This window comes from Oryx dammah, unplaced genomic scaffold (genome assembly GCF_014754425.2).
Source record: "Oryx dammah isolate SB20612 unplaced genomic scaffold, SCBI_Odam_1.1 HiC_scaffold_27, whole genome shotgun sequence".
Lineage (NCBI taxonomy): Eukaryota > Metazoa > Chordata > Mammalia > Artiodactyla > Bovidae > Oryx > Oryx dammah.
In genome coordinates, this window is record NW_024070211.1 from 34,203,645 (window position 1) to 34,218,020 (window position 14,376).

Genomic DNA, 14,376 nt, shown 5'->3' on the forward strand with positions numbered 1-14,376 from the left:
GTACTGAAGTGGGTTGCCACTTCCTTCTCCAGGGGATCTTCTCGACCCAGGGATCGAACCCGGGTCTCCTGCATTGGAATCAGATGCTTTAACCTCTGAACCACCAGGGAAGCAATTCATTAATAGTTTACATAAGTCTTTATCAATAAAAACTTTTGATTCTTTTTCTGTGTCCTGTTTTGGTTCAGAGGCTCTATTTCTGCTATTTCTGTTCCACTATCAGAAATATAGGACTCATGGGTAGTTCCTAGTCTATTGCTGGAGGGCTGAAACTGTGAGGCTGTCTGTCTAGACAAACCATATAGCAGTTTTGATTTGTTTTGTTTTGTTTCTGGGGTCTTGTCACATCGCTAGGGCTATACTTAGGAAATGGGCACAGGTCTCTTGTGTTCTTGGATCCCATAAAATTACTTGGAAGTAAGGGAAAGGGAGTGGGCCCTGCACTTATTTCCACTGTGATGTAACTATGTCAGGAGGCTCTTCTGCTCATCAAAGGGCCAAAGTTCCCCTAAGAAAGAAAGATTCTCTTTTTCTTCTTTCTCTGTTTTTCCTGTCCTATACCACTGCCCCCCACCTCCACCCCACTGCCCCACCCCCACTCCAGACAGAAGTACAGAACCAAACTACTCCACAAGTGACAATGGCAATAGGAAAAAAGGAATTATCGTGGTAAAAAAAAATTTAACATTTCAATCATATTTGTGAATCACATACGTTATGCTTGTATTAGACCATATGTACAAGCATGGCTCAGGAAGCACTCAGTATGGAAGAAAGGGAACAGAAGGCTACAGAGGGAATAGGGGTTGTAAATATGAGTCAAAGTACAGAGGAAGTTAGAATTCAACTTTCAGTAACAGGAAGTTATCAACATAATGAAAAGAAAGTGAAAGTCCCTGCGTCCTATCTGGCTCTTTGTGACCCCATGGCCTGCAGCCTGCCAGGCTCCTTTGTCCATGGAATTCTCCAAGCTAGAATACTGGAGTGAGTTGCCATTTCCTTTTCCAGGGAATCTTCCTGACCCAGGGATCGAATCCAGGTATCCAGCATTGCACATGGATTCTATACCATCTGAGCCACCTGGGAAGCCCAAGAATACTGGAGTGGGTAGCCTATCCCTTCTCCAGTGAATCTTCCCAACCCAGGAATTGAACTCAGGTCTCCTGCATTGCAGGGCTACCAGGGAAGCCCCATCAATATGAGAGTAAAATATGAATGCTACATAGTAGGTTTTCCTGTTTTGAAAGAATTTAGTAATTTTGGAGGATGAGTTGGAGGTAGGAGAAATCAGTGGGAATCTATTGACTCCAGGTAAGAAATCACAAAACTCTAATTTAAGTAACTTTTACAGTAATTCAGATAGCATGGATTTTTACAAATATAAACTACTTATTTAGTAGTTTAAATATTTATTTAATTCATTTCATGATTACATAAAAGTTATCTGTTTGCAGAAGATAAGTCATCTTAGATATGTTACTTCAAATAAAAAAATCAATTTACTTCTAAGTGATAAAATTTGAATATGTTATTAAGTGCATTAAAGACTCGATGCTGATAATAAGTGAACTATTATAATTCATCACATTAACACAGATTTAGAATAGCATCTGTGATTAATCTAGAAAAATGTGTAGATTACTTACATTATCAAAATGATTACAGCCATCATAGTAAAATAACTTAATGGGATTCCATTTTAGGAATGCATAATAATTAATTATTTGGGTTATTAGCATAATTAGCCTCAACTTCTATTTGTACTATCATAAATAATTTCAATTTTATAAATTATATTTCCCTTTAGATCTATGAGAATTGAAAAGTTAAAAATTAAAATTATATTGAGATGCTAAATTTGAATAAAATAACTTTTTAATGAAGTAAACTATAATATTTCCATGCTATCTTCATAGGTTAGCATTCATTGTACTTAACCTAAAATTTAACTGAGAAAGAAATGTTCATTTAGGGAAATCAGCTGCATGGAGGACAGTTGTAGGGAACAAGGTATAAGGAAGGTTGAGAAGTGCTTGCAAACGAGACTCTCAACCAGGGCTGAACATTCTTGCAAACGAGATGTTCAGCTAAGAATCCTCTGTTTGTTCCCGTGGGAAAAGAACATTTCTTGTACACAAGGATGTTTCTCTGATTCCTCAAAAGGAACAGACCCAGGGACAAAACGGATTCTAAGTTGATAAGGAAGTTCCCCAAAACAAAGTCTTAGCTGCAGTAAATAAGTCAAGGTAAAGGTTATCTCGCCCTGCACCTGTGCACTGTATAGTCTCTGAATCATAGTGCTTGGCAACTTGCCCTGTAGGTTGTTGTGCAAGGGATATAAAATAAAGCAGCTGTAAGAAGCAAGGGTTAAAATATAAAGATTCAAACCACTCTGCAGTGTTGGTGTTTCATTCCGTCGCCAGCAACAGTACTATGAGGGGATACCATTGGTTCATTTCCTCAGCAATCATGTGCTCCTCAATAAACTGCAATGTGACAAACAATCTCAAGATTTATTTTGGACTATTTATACTGAATTTACCACGAACCATCTAATTTCCATATCAGCCTCTCTAAAATCTTCATATTATTGAAGGCTTTGCAAAATATCAGCCACTCCATCATCAAACTACATGTTTGAAGTATCAATACATTTATATACCAGCTTACCCTGAAGTTTGTGGCTCAGCTGATAAAGAATCCACCTGCAACGCGGGGAGACCTGAGTTCAATCCCCGGGTTGGAAAGATCTCCTGGAGAAGGGAAATGCTACCCACTCCAGTATTCTGGCCTGGAGAATTCCATGGACTGTATAGTCCATGGGATTGCAAAGAGCTGGACAAGACTGAGCAACTTTCACTTTCACTTTTCTCCAAATTTTAGTTTGTTAATTAAATTATCCTCTTCCCCTTTAATATGCATTTCTGCATACGTTTGACTTTTCAGTGTCATTGAAAATTTGTTTCCTCGTTGCTATAACGGGTATTTTTTTGGCCACATTTTGTGGCTTATGGGATCTTAGTTCCCCAATCAGGGATTGAACCAGTCCCATGGCAGTGAAAACACAGAGACCTAACAACTGGACTGCCAGAAAAACCCTGCAATAACAGATTTAACTGACTTTTATATATTAATAGTCACTTTAGCTAATCAAGCTAAAATATAATCTGTACTTCTCTGTAACAAAAGTGTAATAGTATTTTATTTCATTTTTCTCTTAAAAGTAAAAGAAAAATTACACATCTATACTGTTTCATTTGGCTTCACAAATAAAAGAAAACTCAGAATAAAAGTACTGTGAGTACAAATATTTTAATAAAGAAAAGTTTAGAAATATACACTATACTTTTATATTTTACTATTTATAGATTAGTTCCTCTATTTTATATAGCCCTAATTTATTATATTATGTCTGTGAGAAATGAGATTAGAAAGAACATGAAAACCTAAAGTCAACATAACATTGCATTTTTGAAAGGTAAGAAGTATCCCTGGAATAATACAAGCTTGATGGTAGAAAAATTTTAATTTAAAATACAATACTAGGAAAGTACTACTATATCAAGTAGAAGAAATCCCAGAGGAAAATGAATCATGACATAAAGGCCCTTTCTAAGCAGAAATGATCCATTCCAATGTGCTTCAGGGTTAAAGAAAAATTGAAAAATAAAAGAAATTATTATACAGGAGAATAGCCTAACATTTATTTTCTTAAATCAAATTTTGATTTTAGAACTGGTTTACTTCAAAATACTACTACCAAATATGTAGGATTACAGTTCAAGAAGACACTAAGTGATTTATTTGACTATATATATATTTTCTGAATCTGGAACCAATGGTATTTTCTCTGAAGCTGGCCTTCAAATCATGTTAATTTTGTCAGTGATATTTCAAAAGTAATGGCATTTGAAATTCATTCCTGCTTAAGAAATTCAGGCCCCTCCCTGAGCTGTCCATCCTGGTGTAGTTGACATAAAAAGTTAATAACATAACATGAATATGTTCTCTCCAGTCAGTCCGAATACATATCAATGTGTAAACATCAGAATACCAAATAGAATAGCTTTCTGTGAAAGAGACAAATTATTAAAGTAGGTTGACCTTTGAGGTTTAAGCAATGAAGAAAAGGAACAAAGTGCTATGAAAGCAGTAATAAGGAGGACTCCCGGGTGGATCAGGGACTCTTTTCTGATGAAACATATGTGAGAGTTATGCATGGATTAACTGAGTTCATTGTATTCATGTTTTTTCATTTCCAATTTACTAATTAAGCAAGGCCAATTTCATTTTGCCTCTATCTCTATGAAAATGTGACTCTCTAATATTTAAAGTGCCTTGGTGGTAGACAGGGAGGCCTGGCATTCTGCAGTCCATGAGGTCGCAAGAGTTGGACACAGCTGAGCAACTGAACTGAACTGACCTGTAACATTAAACAGGCATTTTTTAAAAAATCCAAATCAACTTGATTTAGTGGCATTCAAGATTGTTGACCATGTCTTCCATTTAGTTTTTCATGACATGCTGCTTTCTAAATTCAGGAATCCTAGTCATCTATTTTTTATATTCTTCTTTCAAACTCATTTCGACTTACTCATTAAACGAGTAATTCAAGCCTTATTTCAAGGGCTTCTATTCTCATTCTTTCAAACATTTCCTCCATCCTTACTGCTTACTGTCATATATATGAAGGTGGCAGTCTATTTAATCTGTCAGGCTATTCTCAACTCTGAACTCCATCTCCGTATTAGTTTGATGTCTCACAGGCATGGGCAATTCACACACATCACATCAATCACCTCCACCCAACCTTTGTCCTCATAAACTCAACAGTTCCAGTTCAGTCACTCAGTCTTGTCTGACTCTTTGTGATACCATAAACTGCAGCAAGCCAGGCCTTCCTGTCCATCACCAACTCCCAGAGTCCACCCAAACCCATGTCCATTGAGTCGGTGATGTCATCCAACCATCTCATCCTCTGTCATCCCCTTTTCCTCCTGCCCTCAATCTTTCCCAGCATCAGGGTCTTTTCCAATGAGTCAGCTTTTTGCATCATGTGGCCGAAGTATTGGAGATTCAGCTTCAACATCAGTCCTTCTAATGAATATTCAGGACTGGTCTCCTTTTGGATGGATTGGTTGGATCTCCTTGCAGTCCAAGGGACTCTCAAGAGTCTTCTCCAACACCACAGTTCAAAAGCACCAATTCTTCAGCTCTCAGCTTTCTTTATAGTCCAACTCACACATCCTTACATGACAACTGGAAAAAGCATAGCCTTGACTAGACGGACCTTTGTTGGCAAAGTAATATCTCTGCTTTTGAATATGCTGTCTAGGTTGGTCATAATTTTCCTTCCCAGGAGTAACTGTCTTTTAATTCCATGGCTGCAGTCACCATCTGCAGTGATTTTGGAGCCCAGAGAAATAGTCAGCCACTGTTTCCCCATCTATTTGCCATGAAGTGATGGGACCAGTTGCCATGATCTTCGTTTTCTGAATGTTGAGCTTTAAGTCAACTTTTTCACTCTCCTTTTTCACTTTCATCAAGACGCTCTTTAGTTCTTCACTTTCTGCCATAAGGGTGGTGTCATCTGCATATCTGAGGGTATTGATATTTCTCCTGGCAATCTTCATTCCAGCTTGTGCTTCCTCCAGCCCAGCATTTCTCATGATGTACTCTGCATAGAAGTTAAATAAGCAGGGTGACAATATACAGCCTTGACACACTCCTTTTCCTATTTGGAACCAGTCTGTTGTTCCATGTCCAGTTCTAACTGTTGCTTCCTGACCTGTATACAGGTTTCTCAAGAGGCAGGTCAGGTGCTCTGGTATTCCCATCTCTTTCAGAATTTTCCATAATTTATTGCGATCCACACAGTCAAAGGCTTTGGCATAGTCAACCTACCAATAATTCAATTTGAGGTTTTACAGAGGAGAATATGACAAAGAGCATCTACCTTTTGAAGAATAAGGGTATAGTTGTAACATCACCATCTAAAATATGCTGATTATTCTATTGGTTATACACTCAAATTCTATTGAACATCTTTCTTAAGTTATAACCAAATAGAAAACTATCATAACCCATTAAAGGCAAAGTATATATAAAAACTGCTCATCTCTTTTTCTTCTCTGTTTTTGGCCTTAATTCTTATAATTGCACTAAAGATTTCTGGCAAATTTGAATAAGGCATAGTGAATATCTCAGAGATATTTATGAACTGTATTTATGATGTGATAGATATTTTGGTCTCCTCCACCCAGAAATATTTATAGAAAATATCAACATCAGTCAGTCACAGGCTGGGAGAATTCTAATTATTACTTTCATGTATCATTTAAATTACTGGAGAAAAGCACACAATATGATGGATACTGTTTCCTTTTAGAAAGCTTAGAGTGTAAATTGAAGATCTTGCTTCAGCCAAATGAGTAATCTACTTCTCTATCTAAAAGTGTCATTTCTTACAATGCTATTGATTCATGGCTATTACATTTTAAAAAAATGGAGTAGAGAATGATCAGAAGTCATTCTGTCCACAAATGAACGCTTTTCCAGTCAAACAGCATCAGAATATTCAAAGACGAATCTCAAAAGGTGTACAATACTCACAGGTCCAGGTTAGTAGTTAAAGATTATCTCAAATAAATATTCATATGTAATAGATGCTCTGTCTCAGGTCACTACATTGATGAGACGAGACCAAGCCAGAGAAAGAGAACAGAGATAGCAAATAGGTGGAAGATCTACTGAGAACATACCATGTTCTAGGAATAATGCAATGTGCTATTAGGAAGACCTCTTCATTGAATCCTTACAGCCTGAGAAGTGCTTTCATTTTGTTGGTCTGTCCAGCTCACAGACCAATGTCCTGAGTACATATATAAATGTTGCTAAAGAAGTGGCTGCATGCATGATTACCTGCGGCAATTTTCTTTTTTACTACACAATGCTAAATATTACAACAGGATTTCAAAACTAGTAACAGAGAAAACACCCAGAGACACTAGATGGAACACATGGGAATATGCTACAACTTGAAGAACCAGAAACTGGTTAGCACTAATTACCATGAAATCTAGCAGAGACAGGAACCTACACAATGTAGCTGAGACTTTGTTCAGCATCCATCCCTTTGAACAACTCCCAGGCTGTTTACATTTTAGGAGCTTCCCACCCTTTCATTATCAGCTATATGGACTGATAATATCCCTATCTGGAGAAAGAAATGGCAATCCACTCCAGTATTCTTGCCTGGAAAATCCCATGGACAGAGAAGCCTGGTAGGCTTATCGTTCTCCTTGTCACCATATTCAACTCTGGAATAGCAATTAATCCAACCAGTCATTGAGGGTGGCACTTGCCTAAACTTGCAGGAAAAAGAACTTCCATTCTTCAAGAGCCATGTAAGGTGACCCTTCCCTGGGTGGTGTTGTGAAAGAATATGGAGTCTAGAATCACTTCAGCCATTTTGCTCCCATAAAAGGCTCCCTTGGAGTCTGAGGATAATGCTGATACAAAAGACAGAATAGAAAAACAGTGAAATAAGGTACTAAGTGATATTTTTAAACACTGAATCAGGCTTGACCTGGAGCCACTTCTACTTTTGATCTTCTCAGTTTATTGATCCAGTAACTCCCTTTTCATCTTTCAACCAATTTATGCTGTATTTTTCAGTCACTTTCAATAAAGTATCCCACCTTATACATGTAGCAGATGGGATCTCAGCTTGGCTCAGGTGATAGTCTCCAAAATGGCCATCAGGAGGCTTATTTAATGAGCCCCAGTGCAGAGAGTGGTGAGATGAAGGTGGGAGGTAAGAGGAGCATTTCTAATCATCATGAGTTTGAGTGACTTTGCAGGGAGAACAATGGGTCCATATGTGAAAAAAGGAAATTAGGTGTATTTTTACTTTAAGATTACAAAAATATATATTTATTTGAGATAAAACTTGTATACTTGAGATAAAACTTACTAAGGTATTTACACACATTATATCCTAGAATTGTAAAATGTATATGATTATATATTTTAAAGAAGTGAGTTGAAGGTTCCAATATTACTCCAACATGTATTCCAGTGGAATAAGAAAATAAATTTACTGCCAGTCAATAGCTAAAAATATAATTAAGGTGTCTCTATATAACTAAAGTAAAAATATTTATTATTACATCAAGAACTAACTAGTTTCTTGTCTAATATCCCTATTTCTTAAAATTAAGCATGAATGTTAAAGGAAAATTGGTAGAAATAGGTCATAGTTGAACTCTATAGGTAATTTAACTACAGAAATATATTGTATTCATAAGTATCTAATATAAATAGGAAAACTGAAAATGTCACTAATAAAAAAGAATTCAAATTAAATAGGTAAGTACACAATAATCTATGTAACAATATAATTGTACTTGTGCTATTTATAAAATGACAAAATTATTAAATGAAACATATTAATGTATTAATATTGATCATATATATAAACAATGATGGAATAAGTAATAGAAGGATATTCACATGTGTTAACTGCACAAAGCAAGTTTTAGAAAAGTCTTTATAATACAATCCTAACTGGAGATGTGGGGGTGGAAGAGGAAAGAAGATACAATTTTAAAGAATTTCTGAAAAAAATATTAGTTACTTCATGCATTAATAATGTTTATCTATTTTGGTATTTGAGGAGTAGATCAGGGAAGAGCATGTATCATTCTTAAAATAAAATAATAAATGTTTTTCTATTAATTAAAAATGATACAAATAAATAAATGGCATTTCTAAACTTATAAAGTTGTCAAATTTATATCCATTGGGTTGGCCAAAATGTTCATTCAGCTTTTTCTATAAGATGCTACAGAAAAACCCAAATGAACTTTTTGGCCAATCCAATAATTATGTAATATTTAGTATCTGTCCTATAATTTAAAGTGTCATTTTTATCATTAACTCCTGCCCCCTACTGAATAAGCAGTACTTGTGTTTTACAATATTGTTGACAAATTTATGTTGTCAATACCAATATTATAACTGTATGACCTTTGAAAATACAAGGTCAATAAAATACAGCTTTATGGAAGAGTAAGTTTTACAGAGTAAGTTTTACAGAGTGAAACAATCAGGGTATAACACAATCTTACCCAATATTTCTAAAACAGTTATAACACTAAAAAGAGAAAAATACAATATTTACAAATACACACACACATATATATATACATATATATATATGCATCTGAGGTGGCACCAGTAGTAAAGAACCCACCTGCCAATGCAGGAGATATAAGAGACCTGGGTTCGATCTCTGGCTGGGGAAGATCCCTTGGGTGAGGGCATGGTAACCGACTCCAGTATTCTTGCCTGGAGAATCCCATGGACAGAGAAGCCTGGTGTGCTATAGTCTAAAGGGTCGCAAAGAGTCAGACATGACAGAAGTGACTTAGCATGCACGCATATATATCACTATAAAAAAGAAATATATATTTCACGTATAAATCTCATTTTGAGAGCAGCTAATATTTTTGACACTGTATATTTGAAACAGATACCTCTAGTTCTATAATAATACCCTTTAATATAAATCTCCATTACAACTAATCTGTATAGTCCAGGTGAAATTAAAGGTCACTGTTATCAAGTATAAAGATCAATTTATTGTTAAGTAAAATTAAAAAAATGCATACACACAAAAGATCAATTTATGTTTACACAAATGAACATCTGTTGCTATAAACAGTCATGAATTCTGAAACATCCATGATACAAATGATATTTTGAAAGGGCACCAGTGCTTAAATGCACTTTCTTGAATGGAAATAAGTATTTATTTAAGACTGTAGACCACGGCTAAGGGCGAAAGATTGAGAAACAGTGAGCACCTTGCAGTGGATATGTCCAAATGGCCTCAACTTTTGCTAACATGGGCAAGTCTGTGTCTCATGGATAGCTGAACACAGGAAAGGGTGAAAGTAAAAGGGTGGTTGCTGAGAGGCTCTTAGAGACATGTGCATCTTGAAAATTTCTATATGGACATTTAGCCAGGATTCAACCTCACTGGCCTATATCTTGGGGTTTTATATACTCTACATTTTCCCCCACTTTTCTACCTTGTTTTCTTACATCTTTACAGAATGTACAATTTTATCACCCAGCAGCAGCTTGCCATTTTTTTTTTTTTTTTACTACTTCCAATTGCTTTGATTTTTGCTGGGTGTTTTAAATTACTCCTTTTACCAACTTCACTATATATTTTAACTTTAGTCTCCCTGTTTCCACCTGATGTTATCTTTCCTAACTTATATTTTGGTTTATAAGACATAGAAAAAATACACCTGTGATAGTTCTCATTTTTAAACTGAACAACATTGTTATTTTTAAACTTCTAGTTTAGCTTTTTCTATTCTCTGCTGCTTCTTTTAGGTTTTTAATTTATTGATTCTTGTATTTTAATACCTCTCATCTTTATTTCTTAAATTTTTTCCTTGATTGAAATATAATGATGTTTTGTGTTTCTATTACAATTTATTTAATTTTGAAACTCAAACTTCTAGATTTGACTAGGTCCAGTCCAGTCTTAGTCACTTAGTTATGTCCAACTCTTTGAGACCCCTTGAACTGTATACAACCCTCCAGGCCCCTCTGTCCATGGAATTCTCCAAGCAATACTGGAGTGGCTAGCCATTTCCTTCTCCAAGGGATTTTCCCAACCCAGGGATTGAAGCCGGGTCTCCTGCATTGCAGGCAGATTCTTTACCATCTGAGCTACCAGAGTCACCTTCATTTTTAAAAAGCACCTTTATTCCTTGTCACAAAATTGGTTTTCTTCATGATTTATTTTGTTAATAGCACTAAGCTATGGGGAAACCTCCTTCAATAAGGAAAGTTAGAGGACTTCTCCGGTGGCTCAGTGGTAAAGAATCTGCTTGCCAATGCAGGAGACACAAGTTCAATCCATTATCCAGGAAGATCCCACATGCTGCAGAGCAACTAAGTCTGTATGCCAAAACTATTGAGTCTGTGCTGTAGAACCCGGGAGCCACAGCTACTAAGCCCATGCGCCACAACTACTGAGGCCCACGTGCCCTAGAACAAAGAGAGGTCACTGCAGAGAGGAGCCCACACACTGCAACAAAGAGTAGCCGAACTCCCACAGCTAGAGAAAACCTCGCACAGTAAGACCAGCACAGCCAAAAACAGACAAATTAACAGAACAATCTTTTATGTGTGTATTAAAGAGGTCTAAAAGGACCTATTGTGAAAATAAGACATTGAAGTACATAGAAAATGTCATTAAAGAGCAAAGTCACAACCTTCTTTTTTTTTTAAGGAATTAACACTGAAATCTTTGCCCTTTGCCTATCCCCCTGCCGATGCAGGAGACTCAGGAGGTGCAAGTTCGATCCCTGGGTCAGGAAGCTCCCCTGGAGGAGGAAATGGCAAGCTACTCCAGTATTCTTGCATGGAAAATTCCATGGACAGAGGACCATAGCAGGCTCCAGTCTATGGGGTCACAGAGTCGGACATGACTGAGCACACATACTTACTATTTACTTAACCTAACTCATGCATTCTCACCAAGAGCAATAATGCTACCTCTAGAGAAGGCAAAATTGGCTCATGAGGGAGGATGAAAAGTACTATGTATTACAATGATATGTGAACCTCCAAAGGCCAGAGTATATAAATGATATGTATTATATCTATGCTATATTAATTGTATCTATGCTATGCTAATAATTCATGAGGCATAAATGTGATCAGGGTTAATGTCTAAAATTGAGAAACTAGCTAACTCATATCTCTGTCAGAAGAACTTTTAAAAATCCTCAATATTTGGCCTATATTTAGTGTACATGACCAGGGTTGAACACCAGTAGACATTCTTTTTTAATAGAAATGTACTCATTTATTCATTCTCCTTCATGGATCACAGCCTTGCCTGGTAAAAGGGCTTGCATAACTCAGTGAAGCTATGAGTCATGCCATGCAGGGGCACCCAAGACAGATGGGTCATAGTGAAGAGCTCTGACAAATCATGGTTTACTAGAGAAGGAAATCGCAATACACTCCAGTATTCTTGCCTGGAGACCCATGGACAGTATGAAAAGGCAAAATGATATGAAGCCAGAAGAAATACACTAAAGCCTATGACAGTGTGTTGCTGCTGCTGCTAAGTCACTTCAGTCATGTGCGACTGTGTGTGACTCCAGAGACGGCAGCCCACCAGGCTCCCCCATCCCTGGGATTCTCCAGGCAAGAACACTGGAGTGGGTTCCCATTTCCTTCTCCAATGCATGAAAGTGAAAAGTGAAAGTGAAGTCGCTCAGTTGTGTCCAACTCCTATTGACCCCATGGACTGCAGCCTACCAGGCTGCTCCGTCCATGGGATTTGCCAGGCAAGAGTACTAGAGCGGGGTGCCATTGTGGATCACTACAAATTATGGAAAATTCTTAAAGAAATGGGAATGCCAGACCACCTTACTTGTCTTCTGAGAAACCTTATTCAGGTCAAGAAACAACAGATAGAACCAAACATGGAACAATTGACAGGTTCAAAGGGGGAAAACAAGTACGACAAGGCTGTATACTGTCACCCAGCTTATTTAACTTTAAATGTAGAGTACATCACGTGATATACTTGACAAGCTGGATGAATCACAAGCTGGAATCAAGACTGCTGAGAGAAACATTAACAACCTCAGATATGCAGATGATACTACTCTAATGGCATAAATGAAGAGGAACCAAAGAGCCTCTTGATGAGGGTGAAACAAGAAAGTGAAAAAATTGGCTTGAAACTCAACAGTAAAAAAAAAAAAAAAATTCATGGCATCTGGCCCCATCACTTTATGGAAAATATAAGGGGAAAAAGTAGAAGCAATGGCAGATTTTCTTGGATTCCAAACCCACTGTGAATTGTGATTGCAGCCATGAAATTAAAAGATGCTTCCTCCTTGGAAGGAAAGCTATGACAAAAATAGACAATGTATTAAAAAGCAGAGACATTATTTTGCCAACAAACATCCATATACTCAATATAGTCAAAGTGATGATTCTTCCCATAATCATGTACAGTTGTGAGAGTTGGACCATAAACAAGGCTAAGCACTGAAGAATTGATACTATTTAATTGTGGTGCTGGAGAAGACCCTTGAGAGTCTCTCCTGGACTGCAATGAGATAGAACCATTCAATCCTATAGGAAATCAACCCTGAATATTCACTGGAAGGGCTGTTGCTGAAGCTCCAATATTTGGCCACCTGATACAAAGGGCTGGTTCACTGGAAAAGACCCTGATGCTGGGAAAGACTGAAGGCAAAATAAAAGGGAGAAAGGGAGCAGCATAGGATGAGATAGTTAGGTAGCATCACCAACTCAATGGACATGAAAGTCAAAGTCTCTCAGTCCTGCCTGACTTTGTGAATTCTCCAGGCCAGAATACTGGAGTGGGTAGCCTTTTCCTTCTCCAGGGGATCTTCCCAACCCAGGGATCAAACCCAGGTCTCCCATATTGCAAGCAGATTCTTTATCAGCTGAGCCACCAGGGAAGCCCAATATCTGTCCCTTCTCCAGCAGATCTTCCTGACCCAGGAATCGAACCAGGGCCTCCTACATTGCAGGTGATTCTTTACCAATTGAGCTACCAGGGAGACATGAGTTTGAGTAAACTGGAAGAAAGTGGAGGACAAAGGAGACTGGAAACCCCCACGGAGTGGCAAAGAGATGTGACTTAGCAAATGAATAACAATAAGATTTATTCATTCACTCATGTAACAAATACATTTTAAGTGCCAAGTATGTGTCACAATCTGTACTATGGACTCGGATACTGTGGTAAAACACAGTGCGGTTCTTTTCCCAAAAAAGCTGGTAGCCAGTAGGAGAGTCGGATATCCAGATTCATAAGCAACTACAAGATATGTTTTGATAAAAATTGACTACTAAAAAAATATATATAAATAAATAAAATAAATAAATAAATAAAAATTAAAAAATAAATAAATAAATTTTTAAAAATTGACTACTACTCTTTGGGATCTCATGAAGGAGAAGAGGTAATATAAATTTATTGAGTCAGGCTATGCTTCTTGAAGATTGTGATAATAAAGAATATAAGTTCAGAGAGTTGAGACAGATCATACAACACTTGAAAGCAAAACAAAGGATATGTCTGGAAATGAATGCAGTTAATTAAAATCATTATAGTTGGCAGAGGGGATAATATCCAAATACGGTTCAGATATCCTTCCTGCACTGTCTGTACATGCCACCCTGCCCATCAAGTTGAACCACTTTGCTGTACAGTAGAAGTTAATACATTACAAATCAACTATATTTCAGTTTTTAAAAGGTGCATATTTCCCTCCCCTCCCCTTGAATATTTGA

General features: G+C 37.0%; 1 protein-coding gene across 1 annotated transcript in view; it reads right to left on the minus strand.

Moving 5' to 3' along the window:
- The window catches only part of SPAG16 (sperm associated antigen 16), a 1,071,408-nt gene that overhangs the window by 868,037 nt on the left and 188,995 nt on the right, over nt 1-14,376 (minus strand). The gene's annotated exons all lie outside the window — the stretch shown is intronic.